Source organism: Canis lupus, chromosome 14, assembly GCF_048164855.1.
Source record: "Canis lupus baileyi chromosome 14, mCanLup2.hap1, whole genome shotgun sequence".
Classification (NCBI taxonomy): domain Eukaryota; kingdom Metazoa; phylum Chordata; class Mammalia; order Carnivora; family Canidae; genus Canis; species Canis lupus.
In genome coordinates, this window is record NC_132851.1 from 47,615,270 (window position 1) to 47,641,823 (window position 26,554).

The window sequence follows — 26,554 nt, forward strand, 5'->3', positions numbered from 1 at the left end:
TAAAACCTTATTTCGGGCTCTTACATCAGCTGCCCTTTGCAGCCTACTCCCTACTATCTTTGTATATACATACAGAATAAACTTTCTTATTAATCTGTTCATCCGGGATCCCTGGGTGGCGCAGCGGTTTAGCGCCTGCCTTTGGCCCAGGGCGCGATCCTGGAGACCCGGGATTGAATCCCACGTCAGACTCCCGGTGCATGGAGCCTGCTTCTCCCTCTGCCTATGTCTCTGCCTCTCTCTCTCTCTCTCTGTGTGACTATCATAAATAAATGAAAAAATAAAAATAAAAAAAAAATAAAAAAAAATCTGTTCATCCACAGTCTCCCAACCACTTGAACCTAAGATCCTGTATGTTTTGTAACTGAAGACTCTATTTCCCTTCAGGAGAAAGCCATACACCATTTAAGCTGGGAGGGTTCAGGGTGCTCTCCTGATAACCCATGTGCATTTATTCTCCTAACGGGCAAGTTCATCTGGTGTGAGGTGTAGCCATCCATCCCACGTGGGCAGCAGCAGAAGTAGGATTGCGGGGACAAGCATTTATTGAGCATGTCTCTTACCCAGTCCCATGGTGAGGTCCCTATATTTTTCTGTTGAATCCTTCCCATTTGGCAGGTGAATAAACCCAGAGGGTAGACAGCTTGCTAAAGATTCTATCATCACAAAAAACAAGAGCGAGATGCAGAGCAGGGTGTCTGGTGTGCTGTCTTTCATAAGGCAGAGGAAATAAAGGGTATATGCCTATGGGTGAGTAGTTTTTTGCTTTGGAAATAGACATTCAGGAAGGGGAAACCAGAAGCTAATGAAAGGGATTAAGTATAGGGACGCCTGGGTGACTCAGCCGTTTAGTGCCTGCCTTTGGCCCAGGGAACGATCCTGGAGTCCTGGGATCAAGTCCCGCGTCAGTCTCCCGGCATGGAGCCTGCTTCTCCCTCTGCCTGTGTCTCTGCCTCTCTCTCTCTCTTTCTCTCATGAATAAATAGATAAATCTTTAAAAAAAAATAAAAGTCAAGTATAAACAAACCAATGAGCATTTTAGCAAATTGACAACTTATTCATATGGAAAAAACAGTTGTTTGAAGTTTTGCAAAAGAGCCCCCAGTAATTCTGGGTACATGCTTTGAGATGGGATCATTGTCCATTGTAATGTTGTCAAAGGCCTGAAGAAACAGACCAGTCCAGTGGTACAGAGCATAACAACACCTCCTGAGCAGAAGTCCCAGGCCCGTTGCCTTCCTGTGTCTGTTAAAATGTGGCTAAACTCTTGGCATTGAAACTAGAGAAGCCATTAAAGTAGGCCTGCAGCTTTCAGTATTGATGTACGTGGATCATAGGTAGATGAGGGAGGCAGGGCGCTATATATTAGCCTGGCAGAGATACAAAGCCCTTGAGGGAAAATGTTAGGAAAAGGAATCTAGAGTCACGAGAACCTCAATTTTCTTCTGTAAAATGGAAATAAACAGTACAGGGTAGGGCCAGTACTGCTTACTCATTTTTTTGGCCATAAAAATGCATCTTACTAATTTCATTTTATGAAAAGGTTGATAGCCACAGGCCCTTGGATTCAGTGCTCATGGTCACTGCTAAAGAGGTTTAAGACAAAGTTGATTATTTGTTGGGTGCCTGTTGTCTGTTCCCTGCTAGCATGGAAGCTTCACAGAGACCAATGTATTTGTTGAATCACAATGAAGAGAGTTGGGGGATAGATGAAGAATGCAGGTCAGGCCCTCATGGTTGACCATGGGCATTGCTCAGCTCTGTGTAAGATGGAGTTCGCCTACAGCCAATACGAATATCTGGCAGGTTTGCACTTTTGCATTGACTCTTGTCAGGTGTAAATTTGAAAACTTTTGAATAAAATTGATTGTAAGATTTTGGAGTTCTGTTCTGGCTTGCTTTGCTTCCCTTCAAATGTCCAGGTACATCAGAAACCTCATACATACAGGCAAATATATTTATTGAGCCCATAATTCCACAATGTCAAGTACCAACAAAGTGATGAGGAAAGTGAAATAAGAGTGCAGCCGTTGGAATGTTAGAGAACGTCTGTTGGAGGATGAAGTCTTATCAAATAGCCTCTGTGGTTTTGAGATATGTCAATCCCCACAATGTTGAGTTAAGGGATAAGATGCTTTTCTGCTTCCATATGTAAAGTTTGCAAGGGATGGAAAGTCCTAGGAAATAGTTGTAGTTTTACCAATGATGGTCACAAAGACCTTTTTTATGTTTGAAACTTACAGGAAATATATCTTTGTCATTATTCGAGAGAACACAATACATTGGTTGGGAAAAAAGTTTATTTATTAGCCAGCTCAAAAGGCTCATCGGATGTTTTAGCCGTTCACTGAATTATTTATCAACCTTTAACGAGACTCAATGAAAAGATGCAGCAAATCAAGGGCCATCGTAATCAATTCTGTTAGAATTAAGAGTAGTCCTTGGGATCATTGTTAACAGTGGTAAATGATTTGAACATCTTAACCTACAAATAGGATGAAGATGGCTCTCCAAAAAGCATTGTTTTTAAGTGTTTGGTTCGCAAATTGATACCATTTTAGAAGTTTTGGTATGATGAATGGAAAACAGCAAAAGGGAAATATTATGCAAATGTCCTGTTTCTCATTAAGGTTTAACTCATAAAAATTATAGCATTCAACAGTAGATATTGCTTGTTGCAGTTATTACCGTGGTTTTTAAATGGTGATTTCCTACTTCTACATTTTTTTTTTTTTTTTTTTTTACTTCTACATTTATTACTTTAAATTCTAATAAGGAGGGCAGCCTGGGTGGCTCAGCGGTTTAGCGCCGCCTTCAGTCCAGGGTGTGATCTTGGAGTCCCACATCAGGCTCCCTGCAGGGAGCCTATTTCTCCCTCTGCCTGTGTGTCTGCCTCTCTCTCTCTCTTCTCTCATGAATACATAAATAAAATCTTAAAAAAAAATTCTACTGTAAGGAAAATTCATGTCAATCATTTTTATCAGTATGGACTCATAGATATACATATTATCCTTTGGCTGTAATGCAATGCTATCGTTTTTACTCTTGCTCAGATTGTGCCAGCTTTGGCCTCTGAGAGCTCTTCAAAGATGGCTCCTGTATCCTTTTGATACATTCCCATCCTTTGTTTTGTTTTATGTCTAACACTTCCTTTCTGGAACATCAAGATGCTCCAGCCTCATCTTATATTTTTCTTGCCCAGCCTTATAGCTAGTCATTTTCCAAGGAACCACGGTTCCTTTTACTGATAGTGTTATTTAGAGACCAAAATCAGGGCACCAAATGTGCCTACTGCCACTGCTACTAGGGTGTCCACCCTGGGTGGACAAAGCCAGGAAATCTGTGCACATGAATCCGTGTATACACTGGTACCTCTATTTCTATGTCTAGACATAGTAAAACAAATGAGTTCATACTGATTTCCCCAACTCATGATGCAGAGAACAAAGGCAAAAGAAATATAGAACAAATAAAACTTCCTTACAACTTACAGTCCATTGACAAGTGCTTGAGACAAGCAGAGTGACCTTCCCCAATGAGCTTAGCTGCTCGGTGTTAATACTTTGCTAGAGGCAGAAGGCAACCTTCTGGATCCTATAAAAATCCCTTTGAAAACCTCCTTTATTTCTGCCCCCCCAATATTTATTTTAGCAATCATCCTCCAAGCATATGGCCCACTGATACACATCTGAAGGGTCTCATGATTAAGGTTTTAACTAAACAGTAATAAATGATCTTTTCCTAACAGCAGCTAGCCCCTCAGGGTCCTGGAAACCTTGTTTCCAAATTCCTTAGAGACGTCCACCATCCCTAACCCCCTCTCAGCTTGAAAGTATATAATGGGCCACTCTTCACAACCCCTTACGGCTCTTTCTGCCCACGGCCGTCCCTGTGGTATAATAAAACCACCTCTTTGCACCAAAGACATCTCAAGAATTCTTTCTTGACCATTTGCTCCCAAATCCCAACTTTTCACGTCAATCTATATATTTTTTTCTGAAACAATGAACTTTTTTTTTTTATCATACATGTATAGGTGTATGATATATATATATATATATATATATCATAAATGTGTTGGTATATAGATACCTCCTTAAAAGCTGATCCAAAAAAAAAAGCTGATCCATCACTGGAACCTAGATAATCTATGTACGTAATGGAAGTGACCAAGAAAACCATTTAAATTACTTAAAGGAAATAAAGTCAATCCCTCACTCAATTCTAAATTTACATAGATGGACTGCTAGGGAATAAATACTTTCTACTCTGATCACTTTCTACTCTGATCAAATGTTTAAAAAAAACATTTTAGGGGTGCCTGGGTGGCTCAGTCGGTTAAGTGTCTGCCTTCCGCTCAGGTCATGATCCCAGGGTCCTGGGATAGAGCCCCACATCGGACTCCCTACTCGTGCTCTCGCACTCTCTCTGTCAAATAAATAAAATCTTTAAAAATAAATAAAATAACATTTTAAAACCTGAAACCAGTATACATATATATTATACGTGTGTGTGTGATCAAACCTAATTGTCTTTTTTTTTTTCCAAGATTTTATTTATTTATTCATGAGAAACACAGAGAAAGAGAAGCAGAGACACAGGCAGAGGGAGAAGCAGACTCCATGCAGGGGAACCCGACGTGGAACTTGATCCCAGGACCCCAGGATCACCCCCTGAGCTGAAGGCAGCCACTCAACCACTGAGCCACCCAGGTGTCCCTGTATTTTTTTTTTTTTAATGTTTGTTTTTCTGCATTGTAGTCACATTAAGCCATCCTTCAGAAATATTGGAGTAATTGGACCATGTATAATGGGGCATTTAAAACTTCATTCTCTGGCTGAATAATTCCAATGCAAGTGTATCACGATGCAGCACTTTACCTTTTCCATACCTTGTGTCTTCCTAATGAGGAATTTCTACAAAGACATTCAACCAATCTTAGCTTATGATAAAATTCAATATTGCTAACATTCTTTTCCCTTCTTTCCCTCTGTTACCCTCACCTGTCCAAGCGCCCCCTCCCCCCCCCCCACCTGACCAGGCTTTCCCCCACCCCACGCCCTGCTGCTGCCAACCATCCACCTGCTCCTAGCCTGCACCTGCACCTGCACCTGCACCAGAGCATTGCTGGAATCTGATGCTTCAGTGAGGTGCCAGGCCTCACTAAGTTCACAGCCTCAAATCCAAAACTGGCCTTTAACCTTGCCCAGCAATTCTATAGCTTCGCTCTCCTGAACACCTGCATTCTACTTTCTCTTCTTCCTTTTCCTCAGAATTCTTTATACTCTCCTCCCAAACAAATGCACATTCCCATTTGATGACTTTGCCTCATACTTCAGTGGAGAAGTAGAAGAAATCAGACCTACAGGCTCCCAGCCCACCCCCAGCTTACCCCCGTGGTTACCTACACTCTGCCTTCCTTCTGTTGCCATGAGGCGCCCTTCAACCCGTCAATGTCGGCACCTCACTTTCTTCCCTCAACCCTCTCCCTTGACACTTCTGTCCCCCCGTGAGATTATTCTCATCAAGGACACTGATGCCCTCCACCTTGCCGAGTCCGTGGTCCTACTACGTTCTTAACAGATCTCCATTCTTGACAGCTGGCCACTTCCTCTTTTCAAACATTCCCTGAATCACACGATGATGCTTCATTTCATGCGTCAACTTGACTGGGCCGCAGGGTGACCAGATATTTGGTTGGATATTATTCTGGGTGTTCCTGTGAGCATGTTTTGGGGAAGATTAACATTTAAATGAGTGAACTGAGTAAAGTAGATTTTTCTCCCTAATGTGGTGGGCCTCAACCAATCAGTTGAAGGCCTGAATGGAACAAAGGGCCTGACCCTTCCCTGAGCAAGAATTTTTCCCACCTGACTGCCTTCAAGTTGGGACATCAGCTTTTTTCTTGCCTTCAGACTTGAACTGAAATACCAGATCTTCCTGGGTCTCAAGCCTGCAGGCCCTCAGATGGGAACTCCATGATCAGCCCATCTGGTTCTTTTCAAGCCTTTGGACTTGGACTGAAACCAAACCATCAGCTTTCCTTGATCTCCGATTTGGCAACTCACTACAGATTTGGGGGCTGGCTGGGCTCTGTAACCATATGAGCCAATTCCTATAATAAATCTGTGTGTGTCTTCTATAGGTTTGTTGTTCTGGAGAACCCTAACCAATGCACATACTCTCCTGGTTTTTCTCCACTTCCATTAGGTACTCCTTGGCCAAATCCTCCTCTGCCCCATCTCTAAGTGTTGATGTGTTCCAGGTGTGGTTCTAGGCCCTCTGTTACTCTCTGTGTACATAATAACCTCCACCAGTGTCCTAATGCTGGCAATGTGGCTTTACATAGTACCTATGTGCCAATGATTCCCAAATATGTATCTCAAACCCTGATTTCTCCACTCAACTCCAAACTCATGTATTCGTACTTACTTGTCATCTCTCTCTCTCTTTTTTAAAGATTTTATTTATTTATTTATTCATGGGAGACACAGAGAGAAAGAGAGGTAGACATAGGCAGAGGAAGAAGCAGGCTCCTTGCAGGAAGCCCAATGTGGGACTCGATCCCGGGACTCAGGGATCACACCCTGATCCAAAAGCAGACGCTCAACTGCTGAGCCACCCAGATGTCTCTACTTGTCACCTCTTGCTGGGTGTTTCATAGGCATCTCTATACGGCCAAAATTTAATTTCCAATTACTTCCCCAAACGTGTTCCTTCTCCAGTTTTCCTCCGTGCAGTGCATAATGACTCTACCCACCAGCTACTCATGCCAGAAGCCAGATGGTCTTCCACTATGGGCACACTGAGGAAATATTGTCAGTTCGGTTCCAGACCATTGCAATAAAGTGAATATGGCAATAAAGCAAATCAAATGAATTTTTTGGTTGCCCAATGCATATAAAAGTTATGTTTACATGGTGCTGTGGTCTACTAATTGTGTGATAAGCGTCGTGTCTAAAAAAGGGTACATGCCTTCATTTAAAAATATTTCCTTGGCAAAAAGTGTTAACCATCATCTGAGCTTTCAGTGAATCATCACTTCTCAGCCTTTTGGCTAAGATCAGGTGAGCTTTTGATTGAGAATTTTAATATGATCCTTTTGGGGCATCTGGGCAGCTCAGTTGGTTAAGCGTCTGACTCTTGATTTCAAATCCGGTCATGACCTCAGGGTCGGGAGACAAGAGTCCCAAGACAAGTCCCGTGGCAGGCTCCATACTCAGTGGGGAGTCTGCTTGAGATTTTCTCCCTCTCCCTCTGCCCCCCTACTCATGTATGTACACGCTTTCTCCCTCTCTCCCAATTAAAAAAAAAAAAATAGGGGCCCCTGGGTGGCTCAGCAGTTGAGCATCTGCCTTTGGCTAAGGTCATGATCCCGGGTTCCAGGATCAAGTCCCTCTTCAGGCTCCCTGTGGGGAGCCTGCTTCTCCCTCTGCCTATGTCTCTGCCTCTTTCTCTGTGTCTCTCATGAATAAATAAAATCTTTTAAAAAATGAAATAAAAATGATCCTTTTGTAACCCTGTTTCTTTTAATCTAGTTAAATAATCTCTGCTTATTTACTCATCTATTCATTTGGCAAACATTTGTTGAGTACTTACTAGGTGCTAGCCATTGTTCTAGGCCCTGGATGCACCACTCTGAATAAGACAGACATAAGAGAGGAAAAACCAACAACAACAAAAAATCACACTTCAAAAAAGTAAAAATAAAAACGGAATGATGTGATTGTGAGTAGCTGGCAGGCTACCCTATAGGCAGCAGAACAATTAAGTGAAGCCTCCGATAAGCTACTGTCTTGCAGTTTTATCAGCATCTTTACAGACCTTTGCTGGGAATCCGTTTCCTTACTGTACGATGGGAATGATAATAATAATAATAAAATCTATCTTACTGGGGCTTTGTGAGATAGTGTGAGTTTTGCACATAAAGTGTCAAAAAATGCCTGACATATTAAGAAAACAAGTTATAAATGTTAGTTTTTATTATTACTTTAAACTGGGGTCTCAGAGATTTCTTGGAGGAAGAAACATTTAAATTGAGGCCTAAAGGGCAAAAAGGACCCAGCCTTTAGGAAATGGGGGCCAGGAGGAGTGTTCTAGCCGAGGAAACAGGTGGTACAAAGGTTTGGGTGAGGCAGTTTGGGCACTGAAGCTGGGTGCTAGGTGAGTGATCGTGTGCCCTGTAAGTCTGACTAGGGATGTGAATTTTATTTAAATGCTTTGAAAAAGCAATGATCCTTTAAAAAAGGATGACTCTGGGGCACCTGGGTGGCTCAATGGTTGAGCATCTGCCTCTGGCTCCTGGAGACCGGGGATCGAATCCCAAGTCGGGCTCCCTGCGTGGAGCCTGCTTCTCCCTCTGCCTGTGTCTCTGCCTCTCTCTCTCTCTCTCTGTGTCTCTCCTGAATAAATAAATTTAAAAATAAATAAATTAAAAAGGATCACTCAGTCTGTTTTGCAGAGAATGGTGTTTTAGGAAGGAAAGGATGGAAGCAGAGACCAGCTGGAGAAGGGGCTACTTCAGAAATCAGTGTAAGAGATTTTGCCATCAGGATAGTATAGTAAAAGTGTGGATAAAAAGAAGTGATCGATTTGTGTCCTACTTGAATTTTGAGGCTCCTGTTCTGCTATGGTATTTTCATTTTCTATTTTACAGATATTTTTTTCTTTTTTTTTCTTAGAGAGTGAAAGAGAGTGTGGGTGAGGGGGGCAGGGGGAGGGACCAAGGGAGAGAGGGAGAATCCCAAGCAGGCTTCACACCCAGCATAGAGCCCAATACGGGGCTCCATCCCAGGATTCTGAGATCATGACCTGAGCCACAGTCAAAATTCAGATGCTTCCCTGACTGAACCACCCAGCTGTACCCATTTTGCAGATCTTTAAAGTTGTGCTATATAGTCAGACGTTCCAGTCCTTTTCTATGGAGTTCTTCAGAGCAGAGAGAAATGGACTTTTCTTCCGCAGATGTGTTTCAAAAATTGTTTGCTAATAATTCTCCGTGAATTTAAGCTTTTCTATTTAATTTCTTATCTATGGACTATTTATTTTTCAAATTTCTGATCAGTTATCAAAATACACTCATTAGGGGTTTTTTTTAAAATCTTTTTAACTTTGAAAAATCTTATACAGCCAAGTTCTATTTCTTTTTAAAATTCAAGGGGGATCCCTGGGTGGCTCAGGGGTTTAGCACCTGCCTTTGGCCCAGGGCGCGATCCTGGAGTCCCGGAATCAAGTCCCGGGATCGAGTCCCGGAATCGAGTCCCGCGTCGGGGATCCCGGCATGGAACCTGCTTCTCCCTCTGCCTGTGTCTCTGCCCCTCTCTCTCTCTCTCCCTCTCTCTCTCTCTATCATAAATAAATAAATAAATCTTTAAAAAAAAATTCGAGTTGTGTCTCTTTCTGGATAATTATTCACTAAAGGGGAATTCTCCTATCCCACTACTATTCTGAAATTGCTCCAGAATAGGTTGTCAAAGCTACTAACAGCCCTCCTCTCCTCTTTTGGATATTCTTTTGTATTCTAATCCATTTGTTTTTCCATATGAATTGTAAAAACACTTTACATTTAGCATTTCTGCATATTTAATTGGCACTGCAGGAAAAGTTAAAGATTGCATAACTTATACACAGGTATGCAATTATCAATTAAATAGAGAAAACAGACAAAATATTTAGTATAAGGTTCAGAACTTCTTTCTTACATACCCAGTCATCCAGCGTTTATTCCATCTGCCTCCATCCTTTATGCCTGTAAACTCACTCTATTTAAGAAATATTGCTATAGCTCTCCATCTATGCAATTCCTCTTTCAAAAGACTTTTGGTAATAAAGTTAAAAGCTAGCACTGAAATGATACTTCCTATGTAGCAGGGACTGTTTTAAGCACTTTACATTTTTAACTCCTGTCATTTTCTCAACTCTGTGAGGTAGGCGCTATTATTATCCAGTGTTACAGATGGAAGAACTAACACACAGAGAGTTAAATAACTTCCCAATTCCTACAGCTACTAAGGGTGGAAGCCAGGATTAGCACGGGGCAGCCTTCTCTACAGGCCAATCTCTCAAGTACTACCCAATATAGTTTGTAACCACACAAATAAATACACGCCGCATCTTTTGTTGTTTTAAGTATTTTATATCTTTGTGACTGCTAAAAATTAGATCTCTTATTTTTCAGCTGGTTAGGACTGGTTGTCCAAGAATCTTATTGACTTTTTATCTATTTTTATTCCGATTAGGCTATTTTTAGATCTCCAGGATATTTTTTAGCTAATTCCTTTGGATTTTCTAGGAATATCACTTGCATCACTGCGAATAATGGTGCTTTCCTCTCTCTGTGTTTAAAGACATTAACATGGAATTTCCAAAGCAATATCAAATCATTGTGTCAGTGGGAATAAATCTTTAGGCCTGAAGTTAAAGAGTTCCATTATGGATCAAATTGCATAAAAGCGTTTTATTTTTTTTTTAAACATACTTGAATAATTCATCTTGTCTCCAATAGGAGCAAACATTCCCTTAATAATAATAGGTAGATCTAAGATTTCCCTCCCACTCAAGCTTGAATTATAAATGCAATACTTTGGCTTAGCAGATCTTGAAAATATAAAAATGACTTTAATTCGGCTAAGTGGGGTTTGAAGGTAGAGGAAACCTGAGTGTGATTTAGAGATTGTATGGAAAGGAAACGAGCTTTAGATGAAGCCATGTTTACTAGTGAACTGTTCAGGGCACCGGTTCTCAAGCGTGGCTGCACATTGGAATCAACTGCTAAAATTTTCAAAAGATACTGATTCCTGAGTTCCATTCCCAGATAACCTGATATAATTAGTCTGGGGAAGAACCTCAGGGATTCTAATGTACGGCTACGTTATATAACCACTAATCTGGGGGAGACTTTAAACCTATTTCTCCCACTGTGCAAATTCTGATTATTAGGTTTATGTAGGCTGCTATGAAAATACACCAGTGTGGGCAGCCCCGGTGGCTTAGTGGTGTAGCACCACCTTTATCCCAGGGCGTGATCCTGGAGACCCAGGGTGGAGTCCCATGTTGGGCTCCCTGCATGGGGCCTGCTTCTCCCTCTGCCTGTGTCTCTGACTCTCTCTCTCTGTGTGTCTCTCATGAATAAATAAATAAAATATTAAAAAAATAAAAATAAAATAAGATACACCAGTGTGCACACCGACTTCCATAGCAGTATTATTCACAGTAGTGAATAGATGGAAACAACCCAGCACCCATTGATGGATGTGAATGGTTGAAGAAAATGTGGCATGTACACACAATGAACTATTATTGAGCCTTAAAAAGGAATGAAAGTCTGTTAGATGCTTCAGCCTGATGTTTTGCAGGTCCATGCATGCTGTTAGATGCTACAGCGTGCATGGACCTGCAGAATATCATGCTGAGTGGCTGACACCAGACACAAAAGGACAAATACTGCATGATACTACCTGTATGAAGTTCCTAGAACAGTCTAATTCATAGAGACAGAAAGTAGAACGGAGGTTACCAGAGGCTGGAAGGAAGGTGGATGGGGAGCTACTGTTTCACAGGTACAGAGTTTCAGTTTGGGAAGATGAAAAATCTCTGGAAATGGGTCTTGCTGACATGAGGGTTACTAATGCTACTAAATTACATACTGAAAATGGTAAAAATGGTGAAATTTTGTGTTATGTATGCCTTCCAACAATAAGATAATTCAAACAAAAACTCTTGCCAGGGTATGAACTCCTGTAAACTGCTTTCTCCAACTAGGTTTAGGGTGTTCATGTGAAAGGATATAGTACAGGGTGGTTTTGTAATTGCTTCAGTAGAGTTTGTCTGGTAGTGGCTTTTCCCCCCACACCATTCTCAAAGAAGTTTGCTCTTTTCCTTCCCTAACGATCGGCCGTCATAGAACCTTCCCACCTGTGCAGACAGGTAGAGGCCCGAAGCTGCCAATGGCAGCACAGCGCCGGGAAGCCTATTGTCTAAGATCAGAGGTGTGTCTCATTCACTCTGGCACCTCTGATGGGCTTCTGCTGGACTGCACGTGGACACACCAAGCAAACCCGAGACATCAAAATCACCATTGTTATTAAGTGAGACATTTATCAAGAGAGGTGTGATTTGTATCTGACTTGGGACGCCTGGGTGGCTCAGCGGTTGAGCATCTGCCTTCGGCTCAGAGCGTGATCCCGGGGTCCTGGGATCGAGTCCCACATCGGGCTCCCCGCAGGGAGCCTGCTTCTCCCTCTGCCTGTGTCTCGGCCTCTCTCTCTGTGTCTCTCATGAATAAATAAATAAATATTTAAAAAAATAATAATAATTTGTATCTGACTTGATAATGCTTTTTGTGCTCCAAAGAGGAAGATAAACTGACTGGGAGCATCTCTGGCATCAATTCTCATGAGGTAAATGAGGCCATTTAAAAACTGTCTCAACTGCAAGAAATGGATCACAATACAGGACAAAGGCTGAGTTACAGTAGCTGCAGTAGTTGTGTTTACCTGCTTGAGCAGAAGATAGGAAAGCTTTCCTGGCTTGGTTTTCCCATGCACAAGATTTATATTATACATTCATATTGGATATAAGCAGCAAATTACTCGTATTTAGAATTTTTCTAGATTTTCAAAGATGTAGAGAATAGGAAATCTGTCACATGTACTTACTTGCTCTCCCAAGCAGAGGATTCTAGAACTACATTGTCTAGAAGTGTGCTCCCAAAACACGGCCAGTGCCACTGTGTGTCCGAATTTCCCATGACCCCTGTCACAAATGACCACAAACTTGATGGCTTCAAAAAGCACAGGTTTATTGTCTTACAGTTTGAAATCAGTCTCACTGGGATGACGTGAAGGTGTCTGCAGGCTCACGCTCCTTTTGTAGGCTCTAGGGAACAACCTGTCTCTTTGCCTTTTCCCACTTCCAGAGGTTCATTCCATGCATCCCTCCTCCTCTCCAGAGCCAGCAGCATAGCCTCAGCTGTAGCCCTGCTTTCTTCTGTTCTGCTCTCCAGTCAGTCCGGGTCTCCCTCTTCTAAGGACACTTGTAATTATATTTACGGTTCACTCAGATAGTCCAGATAATCTCTCCATCTTGAGATCTTTAGTTTAATCACATCTGCAATATAAGTTAACATTCACATGTTCTGGAGATTAGGATGTGGATATAGTTGTTTTTTTTTTTTAATTTTTGTTTTACTTATTTATTTTTTAATTTTATAAGATTTTATTTATTTGTGCATAGAGACACAGAGAGAGAGAGAGAGACCAGAGACACAGGCAGAGGGAGAAGGGAGCCTGACATGGGACTCGATCCCGGGTCTCCAGGATCACACCCCAGGCTGCAGGTGGCGCTAAACCCCTGCGCCACTGGGGCTACCCAGGATGTGGATATATTTGGAAGCCATTATTCAAGCTACCATACTGAGGAACTGCATTTTGAATGGAACAAAATTTGAATTTAAATAATCATGTGGCTAGTGGCTACCATATTGGACGACATAGACACAGAACGTTTTCAGATTCACAGAAGCCTCCTTCACAGGAGGTTCTATGGACCATACGCTTTAGAAGACATCTAAAAGCCAATACCAGGGTGGCCCAGGTGGCTCAGTAGGTTAGCACCGCCTTCAGCCCAGGGCCTGATCCTGGAGACCTGCGATAGTGTCCCACGTTCGGCTCCCTGCATGGAGCCTGCTTCTCCCTCTGCCTGTGTCTCTGCCTCTGTGTGTGTGTGTGTCTCATGAATAAATAAATAAAATCTTTAAAAAAGAAGATTTTTAAAGGTACTCATGACTAAAAGAGAAAAGAAAGGTCAAAAGGAGATGCTTCATTTTGTAGCCATCTTGAGTATAGTGTTGAGCTACTCTTCAAAAGAAAAAAAAACAACCTACATAAAAATGTATCCTAGAGATTTGGAACACATCATCTCATCAATAGAATGAGGACAATTCCCAGTGATTCTTCACCACTGAGGAAAGATTTAATTAGTATTTATGATGGACTCCAAAAAAGTAGTTCACAATCTACAACATAATGGATATGCATCGTGATAGCAGGAAGCACCAGGAGCATGAGATCAGAAACTGCTCCTAGTGAGGTCTGGGAAGGAACTCTGGAGGATGTAGAACTCGAGACAGCCAAGCCAAGAAGGAGAAGAAAGAGCACAGGCAGAGAGAAAGGAGTGGGAAAGATATTATCAGGAGAGGGAGAGGCATGCTCAGAGGAAGGAGGTTATGAGAGGGGTTTGGGGGAGTAGGTAGCGCCATATGACTGAAGTATGTGGGCTCGGAGGGGGCAAAGCAGAAAAAAAAAAAAAAGGCAGGGGCCAAATCTTGATGGGTAGAGTATGTCATGATAAGGAGTTTGGGCTTTATCCTGAGTGTCAACTGGGATTGGTTTGAATGCAGGTGACAAAGGGCCAGTACGAGTGTCTAAAACAGGGCAGACGTTTTTTCCATATCAGCACCGAGGCTGAGGGGGAAGTCGTGCTCCATAAAGCCCCCGGCGGTGCAGATTCCTGCCACCTCATTTCTTTGCCATCTCTGGTATATTCACTTGCTTCCGCCGTCATGACAAAGTACTACAGACTGGGTGGCTTCAACAACAGAAATGTATCGTCTCACAGTGCTGGTGGCCAGACACCCAAGATGAAGGAGTTGACAGGGTTGGTTTCTTCCAAGGACTGTAAGGCTGAACCTGTTCCAGGCCTCTCCCACAGCTTCTGGTAGGTGTCTAAAAATCTTTGGCATTGCTTGGTTTGTAGAAACATCTCTGCCTTCCCCTTCATGCTCATACGGTGTTCTCTCTCTCTCTCTCTGTGTGTGTGTGTGTGTATCTATGTCTGAATTGTCCCTTTTTATAAGGACACCAGTCCTATTAGATTAGGGGCTTCCTGACTTCAGTATGCCCTCATCCTAACTAATTTACTTCCTCAGTGACCCTATAAGATCACATTCCAGATAAGGTCACACTCTAAGATACTGGAAGTTAGGACTTCAACATCTAAATTTGGGGGGTGTGGGGTGCAGAGGGTGGACGGAATTCAGCCCATAACACCTAGGTGGTTCTTATCCTTATGGTCCAAGATAACACTAGACACCCAGCCACCACATTCACATTCAGAGTCTCCTTAAAGGACCCATCCTGGCAGGTCCTTCTTCCACATTGATGTTTGCTCTGGAGGTGCTAACAGATTCTGGTTCTGAGGTGATCCTTGGAGAGTTGTACTCCTAAAGAGGGCACTGGCCACTTGTTAGCAAGGCCTCCTTCCCAGACCCTGGGTCAGAGAAAAGCCTGGCTATAGAATGAGGACAGAGAGAAGGAAGATTGTTTCTCTCTCCGATCGTTCTAGAAGGACTTCAGGAAGAATAAGGGATTTCAGGATGCATATATTAGCTGCAGAAATTTGACCCCCCCCCAAAAAAAACCTTTAGCTTTATCACTTGAAAAATAAGATAACAATATTTACCTTGTAGTGTCGTTACAATCATTAAAAATAACAAGTGCAAGTGTGTGGGCTACGGTAGATGCTCAATGGTAGTAAGTATTATCTGTGATTTGTCCTAGGGTTGTCTCCAGGGCCCCGCTCACGGCACCTCGCAGAGCGGGTGCTCAATAAATACCTGTTGCCCTAGTGGAAATTTAGATCACCGCTAAAGCCCTGTGCTATCCTCAAGCCTGGAAATTGATGATAAATGAAGATAGCCATCAGGGTCTATAAACCACAAGACATTAGAAAAGAAACAGTCATCAAATTCAAGCATGGTAGGGAGAAATACGCACCAAATGTAAAAAAGTGGCACCTGAAGAACATAATAATATGTATCATTTGTATCATATGTGTCGTTTTATGGCACAAGATTTCAAGGTCTCTGATGGAATAGACAGGACAAAATGGTTTAATGCATTCCTTACACACAGGAGCCAGAGCTGACTCAGCCTTGTGATCTCAGGACTGAGGGCAAACTCTCTCAAACACAGCTAGTCACAGCCCAGAAAGGAAAGGACCTCTAAAAGAGAATTAAGTTTAAACTTGGACCAGGACAGATAATAAGCTCCATGTAATGGTATTACAGCAGGAATCTTTACATACGATTTGGGACTACATATTTTATGGTGTCTGATCATAGGAAATGTCCCCCAAAGCATTAGGCTCTTCCACACCTGAAATAATATTTTCATTGCTAAAAGCACGAGGTCAAAAGAACTGGGTGTCCTACCTAGGTGTGGGAAGACGTGTTTGAATTTCTAAAATGAGATTTTACGCAGATATTTTTGAAGGGCACCCTGGAATAAGCTCAAGATGGCCTGTAGCTATGATAGGAAGTATCTTATCCAGTATTGGCCTCAGAACGTTCTGTGAGGATGGAAATGTTCTGTATCTGTGCTATCTTAGTGGTCACTAGCTACATGCCTATTTAGATCCAAATTCAATGAAATTAAAAATTCAGTTCAGTGATGTACTACCAAGGATTATCATAAAACAAACAGTAATGAAGACTATGAGGTATTGATGCAATGACAGACAAAACCATACAGAGGTGGGAATTAGGTCTACACATATAAGGCCACCTGATTTATGACAACTGCAAATGGGGAAATGATCTTTTAAATTAACGTGTTGGATTAATTGGATATCCCCATGGGGAAAAAAAAGAGGCATCTGGGTCTACTTCTATATCCCACCATTTACAATAATTCCAAATGGAATACTGTTCTAAAGGGGCAAATTAAAAGAGTACAACTTTTAGAGGAAAACAGAAGAGCAATCTTAATAACCTAGAGTAAGCAGACACCTTAAATCAGAAACACTCACCATAAAAATGGACAAACTGGAATATTAAAATTAAGATCTCCCCCCCTCCCCTGCAAAAAAAAAAAAAAAAAATCAGACCTCATTCATTAAAAGAATGAAAAGAAACCCAGAATGGGAGGAGATATTTGCCAACATACAGACCTGACAAAGGATGTGCATAGAAATCCCTCTTATAGTCCGTAAAGACTGTGGCATATTTGTCCCGTGGAATATGACTCAGCAATAAAAGGAGTAGATTGCTGACACATGCAAAAATATAGACTCAGAAATCCAGTATGCTGAGGCTTACACAAAAGGGCACATACTGTACAACTCCAAGAATATGAAATTTTGAAACACGTGAAGCTAGACAGTGGAGAACAAATCAGAATGGGGGTTGCCCCCAGAAGAGTGGAAAGGAAGATTGACTGGGAGGAGGAATGGAACTCAAGACTCACGTGCTCAAAACTCAGCAGATGTACAATGAAGATTTGTGGACTTAGTATCTTTGAAATTGTACATCAAAAGAAATCTTAGACTGAATTTTAGTGATATACAGGCTAAATTACTTATGGGATTTGTATCGCCAGCTGCAATTTACTTTGAAATGCAACAATATTAGAATAGATAAAGGGAAGGTTGGAAATGTAACAAGCAAGTTTTATAAACTGTTATTCATAGAATCTATATAGTAGGTTTACAGTGTGTTTGCTGTAAAATTCTTTGAACTTTGCCAAATATTTGGGGCACCTGGGTGGCTCAGTGGAGTAAGCATCCACCTCCTGGTTTCAGCTGAGGTCATGAGCTCATGGTCGTGGGGTGGAACCCCGGGAACAGCCCCATGTCAGGCTCCTCATTCATTGTGGAGTCTGCTTCAGATTCTTTCTCCCTCTCTCTCCCCCTCTGCCCCTTCTTGCTCTCAAAAAAAAAAAAAAAAAAAAATCTTAAAAAAAACCTTTGCTAAATATTCGAAAGTTATAATCAAATTAAAATCAAATCAAATCAAATCAAAATAAAATAAAATATCCAAATTTGTACAACCTGTGACCCAACAATTCTATTTCTAGGTATATATCCAAGAGAAATGCATGCATCATTCATCATGTTCATCAAAAGATCTCTATTACAATGTTCATGGCATAGATTTTTCTTAGGTCCAGGGGCACCTGGATGGCTCAGGGGTTGAGCATCTGCCTTTCTTTGGCTCAGGTCGTGATCCTGGGGTTCTGGGATCGAGTCCCTCCTCGGGCTCTCTGCATGGAGCCTGCTTCTCCCTCTGCCTGTGTCTCTGCCTCTCTCTGTGTGTCTCATGAACAAATAAATACAATTTGAAAAAAGATTTTTTAGGTCCGAAATACATACTATTCCAATGTGTATCAACAGTTGACTGGATAAATCAATTGTGGCGTATTTACACGGTGGAATGCAATACAGCATCCTCACAAACAAACATAAACGTAGTCAACATATGAATGTACCTAATGAACACAACAGTGAGATAAAGGAACTAGACATGAAAGAGTATATGCTGTAATGATCCGTTTATATCACATGCAAACCCAAGGCTACCTCCCTGGGGTGGGAGGGAAAGTGGTTAGTGATGGGAAGGAAATACATTTGGGACGCTGGTTATTGCTCGGTGTCTCCACCTGGCCGCTGGTGTGATCCACTTGTGAAATTTCAGCAGGCCGTGCGTTTATAATTCACGTACTTCTCCGGGATGTAATATTTCCATAAAGAGCAGCTTGTGTGGGCACCTACAGGCAATACGGGGCCACAGAAGGATTTGACATTTGAGAGACTTAGAGACGGATTTGAGAGACATGATTAGATTCGCATTAGAAACATTAATCCTTGACTTTGTCGAGGATAGCAAGGAAAGGAGCTACGGGGCCTTTGTAGAAGTAATCCAGGCAAGCAACTATGAAGGCCTGAATCAAAGTAGGCGAGAGGGCTGACAAGGACTGAGTGGAGTTGATGTTTAGAGAACAAACCGACAGAACTTGGGCAGGTCACTAAATCCCTCCAGGCCTCCTTTCCTCACTTGAAAATTTGAGTAACAGTAGCTACTTCATTGGGACTGTTTTGATGACAATGATTTATTCCGAATCAAACAGGGACGCCTGGGTGGCTCAGTGGTTGAGCATCTGCCCTCAGCTCAGGCCCTGATCCCCGGGTCCTGGGATCGAGTCCTGCACTGGGCTCCCTGTGGGCTGCCTATGTCTCTGCCTCTCTGTGCATCTTCTGTGAATAAATACATGAAAATATTTAAAATTGGGGATCCCTGGGTGGCTCAGTGGTTTAGCACCTGCCTTCAGCCCGGGGTGTGATCCTGGAGACCCGGGATCGAGTCCCACATTGGGCTCCCCATAGGGAGCCTGCTTCTCCCTCTGCCTGTGTCTCTGCCTCTCTCTCTCTCTCTGTCTCTCATGAATAAACAAAATCTTTTTAAAATTATTTAAAATAAAACAACAAAAAATCAACAAATAAAAACAAACAATATCAATGCTCATTGCATGATATTTTTGCATGATATTTATGCAGAACAAGACACAAGGCGGTCAGAGGAAGCTGTGAGGAAAGCACGTGAATTCGGCGCGGTGCCTGCAGCCCCGCCTCCTTCGAGGCACAGGTGAAACCCCCCACCTCCCTGCCTAGGCCTGGGCGGGACACAGGGCCAGCGGCCGAGGCAGGAGGACGACAGGACGGGTCAGGGCCCGAGCCTCACCTGTCCCTGCAGAGCCACAGTTGAGGGGTGAGGGCTGCTGCCCGAGCTCCAGCACCGCAGCCCAGCGCCTCCTCCCGACCCCGCGGCGCGCGGGTGGGGCCACCCCAGGGGCGGGGATCCAGGCCCAGGGGGTGCAGCGGGGGCCAGGAAAGAGCCCCAAGGGACGCGAGCCTCCCCCGAGGAGCCGCCTCCACCGCGGACTGGCACACGCGCCTCCCGATTTCTCGCGGTTTGTGGGAGCCTCTCCGGTGTCGCACGAGGCTGCGGGGCTGGGCCCGGGGGTCAAGGGTCCGGCTCCTCCGACGCCTGGACGCGTCCCTCGGCGGCGGCCACCCTGGAGGGAGGCGCGGCCGGGGCCTGGGTTCTCGGGCTGCACCGCCCCCGCCCCGCCCCCCCGCGGGAGTGGGCGTGGCCGGCCGAGCCCCGCCCCCCCGCGGGAGTGGGCGTGGCCGGCCGAGCCCCGCCCCCCGCGGGAGTGGGCGTGGCCGGCCGAGCCCCGCCTCCTCCTCGCCCCGCCCTCTCCTCCGCGGGAATGGGCGTGGCCGGCCTAGCCCCGCCTCCTCCTCGCCCCGCCCTCTCCTCCGCGGGAATGGGCGTGGCCGGCCTAGCCCCGCCTCCTCCTCGCCCCGCCCTCTCCTCCGCGGGAATGGGCGTGGCCGGCCGAGCCCCGCCTCCTCCTCGCCCCGCCCACCCTCTCCTCCGCGGGAGTGGGCGTGGCCGGCCGAGCCCCGCCCCCTCCTCGCCCCGCCCCTAATAAGAAGCGTTGGCAATTCATGTCAGAGCTGAGATACAAAATAGGTGAAAAATGATTTCACATCAATTTTGGTAAACCTAGAAAACACTTCCAGATATTTTTGTCCACCAACATTTGCATTTTAGTTTAAGGAGCTAGTTGGATCGCGTGCTGTTCCTTCCCATAAGAAGAAATTTTTAAGCTCAACAAGCGTGAACTTCTAGTTCAGAAACTTGTTTTTGCCATTTCCTTCCCAATCCGCGGTAGGATGCGGTCATCGTTCCCTATCGGTATGTTGCGACTTAGACACACCAAAATGACGGTGTGTGGGCTTAAGTCCACACCCCTGTGGCAGTGTCAGACTAGTTTTATGAGTTCTACTGTGAAGGTTTTTTGCTGTTGTTTTAAAAGACTCCCAGAAATCCAGGTTTACGTCTTGTGGAACATGAGCCAAAACTAATTGAGGTTGTTATGGAAAAATCATCTCACTGTAACAGTCTGTATTGCCTCTGGGACCCTGCTGGTCAAAGCCATATGGCCCACAAGGCAAAAATTATAATTTGTCCTAATTATTTTCGTTATTCAACGTTTACAACTTGATCTCTGGAGATGCTTTGCACTGTGCGAGATTTACAGAAAGTATACATAAACCATAAATTGACATCCCAATAAACCCTAAATTATTATTTTATATTAGTTTCGATCATCTGTGTTGTTTTAGGAGGTATTTGCTAGTCCTCCATATTTTAGCCACATGCTAAAATCACATCTCTCATGATTTCTACCTAAATAAAGCTTAATTTCATTGCCATATCTCTGGAATATTTAAAAAATTGGCTAATGAATAGAAAAGCTCTTCTCCTGCCCACACTCCCATAAGGCACTAATAAAAGCAGTGTGGGAGGCAATGTGATGGGGTTCGAGCTCCAGCTCTGTTTGTGATCTGAAGCTTTCCATCTATATTAGTTGCCAGAGGCTGCTAGGCTGCTATAAAAAATTACTTACCAACGTGGTGGCTTAAAACAACAGAAATTTATTCTCTCACAATTTTGGAGGCCAAAACTCAGTTTCATGGGATCAAATCAAGTGCACTCTCTCAAGGCTCATCCTTCTCATGGCCTCCTCCTTTGAGCACGGAACCTCCTTCCTCCCTCTTATAAAGGCACTTGTGGGGGCACCTGGGTGGCTCAGATGGTGGAGTGTCTGATACTTAATCTCAGCTCGGGTCTCCATCTCATAGCTGTGAATGCAAGCCCTGCACTGGGCTTCACGCTGGGCCGTGAAGACTACTTAATAATTAATTAATTAAAGGCACTTGTGATTAGATTTAGGGCTCAACAGAGATTATCCCGGATAATCTTCCCATCTCAAGATCCTTCACCTAATCACATCTGCAAAGACCCTTCTCCAAATAAGGTTAACACTTACAGCTTTGAAATTAGGACCGGACTCTATTTGCGAGGCATTCTTCAGGCTACTAGGCCCCGGGTTTTTCCTCTTCCGTAAAACACCATAGAACCCGCAGGACTGTACTGCCAATGAAACTTTCTGTAGTAATGGAGATGTTATCTGTTCTCTCGTACGGGAGCTTCTTGCCACATGGGACTACTGAGCATTTGAAATAGGGCTATGCAACTGAGAGGCTGAGCTTTTCGTTTTATTCAGTTTTGATTTAAACTTAAATAGTCCCAGGTGACTGATGACTGTCCTATTGGGCAGCGCAGTTCTAGTGTCTGTAGTTCTATATCCTGAAGCCCCTTAGGGAAAAATGGCTTCGGTTTTCCCCATTTCACTACCTAAGACTGCTTCCATCTTTTACCTGCTAGTGTTTAGTTTAATGGACTTCAAACTTTTTAGCATCAAAACCCTTTCTACAAAAAAAATAAACAGGGATACCTGGATGGCTCAGCAGTTGATCATTTGCCTTTGGCTCAGGACATGATCCTGGGATCGGGTCCCATATCAGGCTTCCTACAGGCAGCCCGCTTCTCCCTCAGTCTTTGCCTCTCTGTCATTAACAAATAAAATCTTAAAAAAAAAAAAAAATTGGAAAGCCAAAGTGTAAACCAAGTTGTACTGGTTGAGGATTGACAGTGGGAGAGGGAGGAAGATCCATGGCAGACCAGGGTCTCCACCTGTTCAACAGCCCAGGTAACTAACTCTTCTAGGGGCAAGGGGCCACCTCTAGGACTCGATGCTGTGGAGCCGCTTATGAGACCCGTGGTTATCCTTGGAAACGATTTGCTACAGCCTTCTGTCAGACTCGAACACTTGGGGGTTTTACACCACTTTTAGACAGTTGGCTAGAACAGCTGTTCTCTTGGCCCCTTTTCAGTGGACCCGTCGATGCAGGGTTTTATCAATCCCTTGTTCTGCCAGAAGTTGCCGCAGCCTGTTAAAGCTTTAGGACTCTCGTTGCAACTGTATACATGGATTTTTGTCCGTTTTGTTTACTGATGGGGTCGTATTACCTAGAGTGGTACTTGGCTCAGGATACATGCTCTATTAATTACTGAAAGAAAATTAAAGCCAGCATTGTAGGATCTAAATACTAAATACCAGTATCGTCATTATGTCCTAATATTACAAGGACCATCCAATATTATAAGGATCCTATAGTTACTGCCAAAGAATTACCTTTACTGAGTGCTTACTTCTCACCAGGTAGATGATGATGTGGACTCAACTTTATGGATGAGGATTAGCCATTCACAGAGACCCAAGTGGAGACCTTGTCTTACGATCACATGGAAGGGTGGGGGTTTGAACCAAGGATTAGTATTCTGTTGCTTCTAATAGATGGCTGTAAGCCACTCACAGAACGCCATATATAATTTTACCCAGTAGAATTATCCATATTAGGCTTAATTATAAATGATACTGCTCCTTGTATTAGTCATGCTGGGCTTAGGGCTCAAGTGAAATATGCCAGCATCAGTATCATGCCAGGAGCTTGACTGGGCCCCAGGAATATGGTGGGAAGCAAGACGGGCTTTACTGTAGTTAAGTCGGGGCAGGGGCAGTCAGGCAGGTACATAACCAACCACAGAACAGACTTCTAAGTGTGTAAGGCCATTACGAGATGCTACAGAATCCCAGAACAAGAGCACTTATGGGGCATGAGGGGAGGGATAATAGTGACCACAGAAAACTTGGGCAAGAGCAGAAAAGAGTATGGGTGCTAGGGAGCGTCCCTAGGTAAACGTTGCAGCATTCAGAAGCCAGAGACACCAGACTTGAGGTTGCCATTTTGAGAATAAAATATCCACCTTGGCCCTGCAAACAACTGTCTGTCCTGCAACTCTCCCTCCCCTTAAGAGCTTTCTCTGCAGCTCTTTGCTTTTCCCCAAACCTTTACACACTTCACTCTCTCCAGGCCTTTTAACTTGTTTTCACTCACCTGCAATGGCCTTTACCCAAGTCCATACAGAATCCCAGCATCTCCAGGTCTCTGGTCATCTGTCCTCCCTGGCCATCCCTATCGGAGCTTCTACATCCTCAACTCAGTGCCTCGACGTGCACTTCCTTTCTCTTCCTCTCTAGCAATGATGGCCTTCTAACATATTCGTAGAATCAATGACCTAAAAAAAGTTACCAGGCTGGATTTCACAGTGTAATGCAAGTGCAATGTGCAATGCAAGCGTAAAAGGCCGGACAGCGTTATGAAATAACCAGTAAGAGTGACTCCAAGGTGAATATGAAAATATCTTTATTTGAAACTTCTGGAAAATGAGGCATTTGCAGACATTTGGGGCTGGCCAGGCTGAGAACTAGCACATACTATATGCTCTGTTCGTCTCACCACACTGGTGTTATCTTTCTTTCCACATGAAAACTTCTCCCATCACCTTCAAGATTTTCATATTCTAACACCACTGTATCCTTTAAATCCCCTTTCACAGCTCAAAATGCTCATTCATCAAGAACAGCTAACATCACATGCTGACAGATGCTCCCTTTGTGCCAAATTTTGGGTAACTCTGATAGGTTCGATGCCATTAAAGACTATGAAGAGCTTATATGCTTAATGGCTCTACTGTGGTCTCCCCTGACCAAACTGGCCTCATCTGTTTCAATATTTCTACTGTTCCACTAGAACGTGAAATGCCAAGAGAAGGGACTTTCCAAGAGGTCACATGGCCAGAAAGTTACATGAGGATCCTAATTCAGGGCTACACATGTGACAGGGCCCTGAGCCAGTCCCTAACCTACTTGTTGCGTCATCTGTAAAACTGAGAGAACAATACTGACCTCACAGAGTTGTCAGAACTGAATGACAAGAAAATGAAACACCTGCTATGCTGCCGTTAAGTCACCACCAGCGCGGCCCTGCTGCTAGTGCCCATGATGGGTGCGCAGGACACGTGGCCACTACAGCTTATGGAAGGATACTTGACCTCTTTGGAAGTGGTGTGTCCAAGACTGTGAATCTGAGAAACCACGAAGGAGCCAACACTGATGCAAGCACATGAGGCTTTATTAGCAAGCTCGAGCTTGGGTCCAAGTGTACCCCTCACAGTGGAGCAGGGACTTGGACTCGAGGTGGGTTCCAGCTGGATTTTTATGGGCTGGTCTAGGGGATTTCTAGTAAGGATGGGAGAGTTTCTCAAGCCCTTAGTTCCTCATTGCGATATGGAACTTTCCGTTAAGGGCATGCTCTGCGGGTATTCTTGGCACTGACTTGGGCTGGAAGCCGCCGTGCTTACTCCTCTAGGGGCCAGGGGTTGGGGACATTTCCTGAATTTTTGGGTCCCACAGAAGCATGTGTGTACCTTAGGCCGCAGAGTTGCTGTAGGTCAGTAAAATAACCAGCATCAGAATATTCCAGCTTCCACGGCTGCTACCTGTAGCTTTCAACCTATAAAAAAGGAAAAATTTCCAAATGACCTTTCCAACAGAAAACAACTGTTGAGGTACCTTATTTTCAGTCTGTCTCCAAAGACAGGTGTGCAGGAAGAAGCCCTGTGTTCTGCGTTCCACCCACCCGTTTTCCCACCCTTCAAAGACCAGCAACTCTGAAAGGATCATCTAAGGAAGGGGAAGTCTGCATCCCTCACTGTGCTGCCAACTAGAGCCCCATCGCAGAAGGGGGCGCCTGGGTGCTCGGGGCGGGCGTCCTCCCGCGGGGTCAGGGTCCCGGGGCCGCTCCCCGCCCCTCCCCCGCGCCCCAGGCCAGCACGTGCTCGCTCTCCCGCACGATACACCAGACCTGACAAAACCCCACAGGTGCTGGGCCGGAAGGAGACGTCTCCGGTTGGGCTGTGACTCCAGACAGGATCCAAAGAGGAGCTCTGCGGGCTCGTCCCTGGGTTTCATGGAGCCTTGCTGTCCCCTTCTGTGTTGGCCTCCCAGGGCACTGCGGCAGCCTTGGGAGCGCACAGGAAAGGGGGGGCCCGGGGCCCGCGGGGGCGGGGCGGGGCGGGCGGCCACGTGCTCCGGGCCGGGCCCGGGGTCGCCGGGGGTGGGGGTGGGGGTGGGGGTGGGGGTGGGGGCGGGGGGTCGTACCTGCGCGGGGAGCTCCGGCCGCCGCGGCCCCGCTCGCGTCCGACACCCGGGCCGCCCCGAGCCCTCCGGAGCCGCCGGCCTGGGGAGCAGAGCGCAAGGTCGGCGGGGGCCGGGGGGGGCGGGGGGGCCTCCGGGCGGCCCCTCGCGGCGCCTGTGCCTCGCGCGGCCCCGGGACGGGCTGAGCCGCCCGCCCCCCGGGCCGCCGAGGGCTGCTCTACCCCTCCGTCCTGGCCGCCGGGAGCACGGGCTCGGGGCGGGCAAAGCTCGAGGGGACGCGGCCCGAGGCCCGCCCGCCGCCCCCTCGCCCCCTCGCCCCCGCTCACCCTGCTCACCCCCGCTCACCTGGCCGGACTCCCGCGACCCCCGGCTGGCGGCGCTGCTAAGGAGGCCGGAAGGAGGGCCGTGGGGCGAGCAGCCAATCCGCGGGAAGGGAGGCGGGGCGGCGGGGAGAGAAGCCAATCCGTGGGAAGGATGGCAGCGGGACGGCGGGGAGAGAAGCCAATCCGTGGGAAGGATGGGGGCGGGATGGAGTGGAGAGAAGCCAATCCGTGCGAAGGGTGGGGGCGTGGCGACGTGGAGAGAAGCCAATCCGTGGGAAGGATGGTGGCGGGAGGGCGGGGAGAGCAGCCAATCCGTGGGAAGGATGGAGGCGGGAGGGCGGGGAGAGCAGCCAATCCGTGGGAAGGAGGGGGCGGAAGGGGGCGGGCCCGGCCGTTGGCGCCCAAAGTCTCAGCGCCGCGGACCTTAGGCACCTGCGATGGCGGGAAGCCTGGTCCCCGGGAGCGGGGCGTCTCCTCTGGAGC

General features: G+C 45.3%; 1 long non-coding RNA gene and 1 other non-coding gene across 4 annotated transcripts; both read right to left on the reverse strand.

Moving 5' to 3' along the window:
• Positions 1-5,569: 5,569 nt before the first annotated feature.
• LOC140604076 (uncharacterized) lies at positions 5,570-26,152 on the reverse strand. 3 transcript variants are annotated; one of them, XR_012007115.1, is made up of 6 exons: positions 26,094-26,152; positions 25,752-25,830; positions 25,019-25,104; positions 23,647-23,827; positions 12,657-13,107; positions 5,570-5,719 (listed from the first exon to the last, which is right to left on the reverse strand). It is a non-coding gene; the product is annotated as an uncharacterized lncRNA (long non-coding RNA). The 3 variants fall into 3 exon arrangements; XR_012007117.1 differs by lacking the exon at positions 25,752-25,830 and having other exon boundaries at positions 5,572-5,719; positions 26,094-26,138; XR_012007116.1 differs by lacking the exons at positions 25,752-25,830; positions 26,094-26,152 and adding an exon at positions 25,456-25,654 and having other exon boundaries at positions 5,572-5,719.
• Positions 25,504-25,625, reverse strand: LOC140604369 (small nucleolar RNA SNORA26). Its single transcript, XR_012007287.1, has one exon. It is a non-coding gene; the product is annotated as a small nucleolar RNA SNORA26 (small nucleolar RNA).
• Positions 26,153-26,554: the final 402 nt, after the last annotated feature.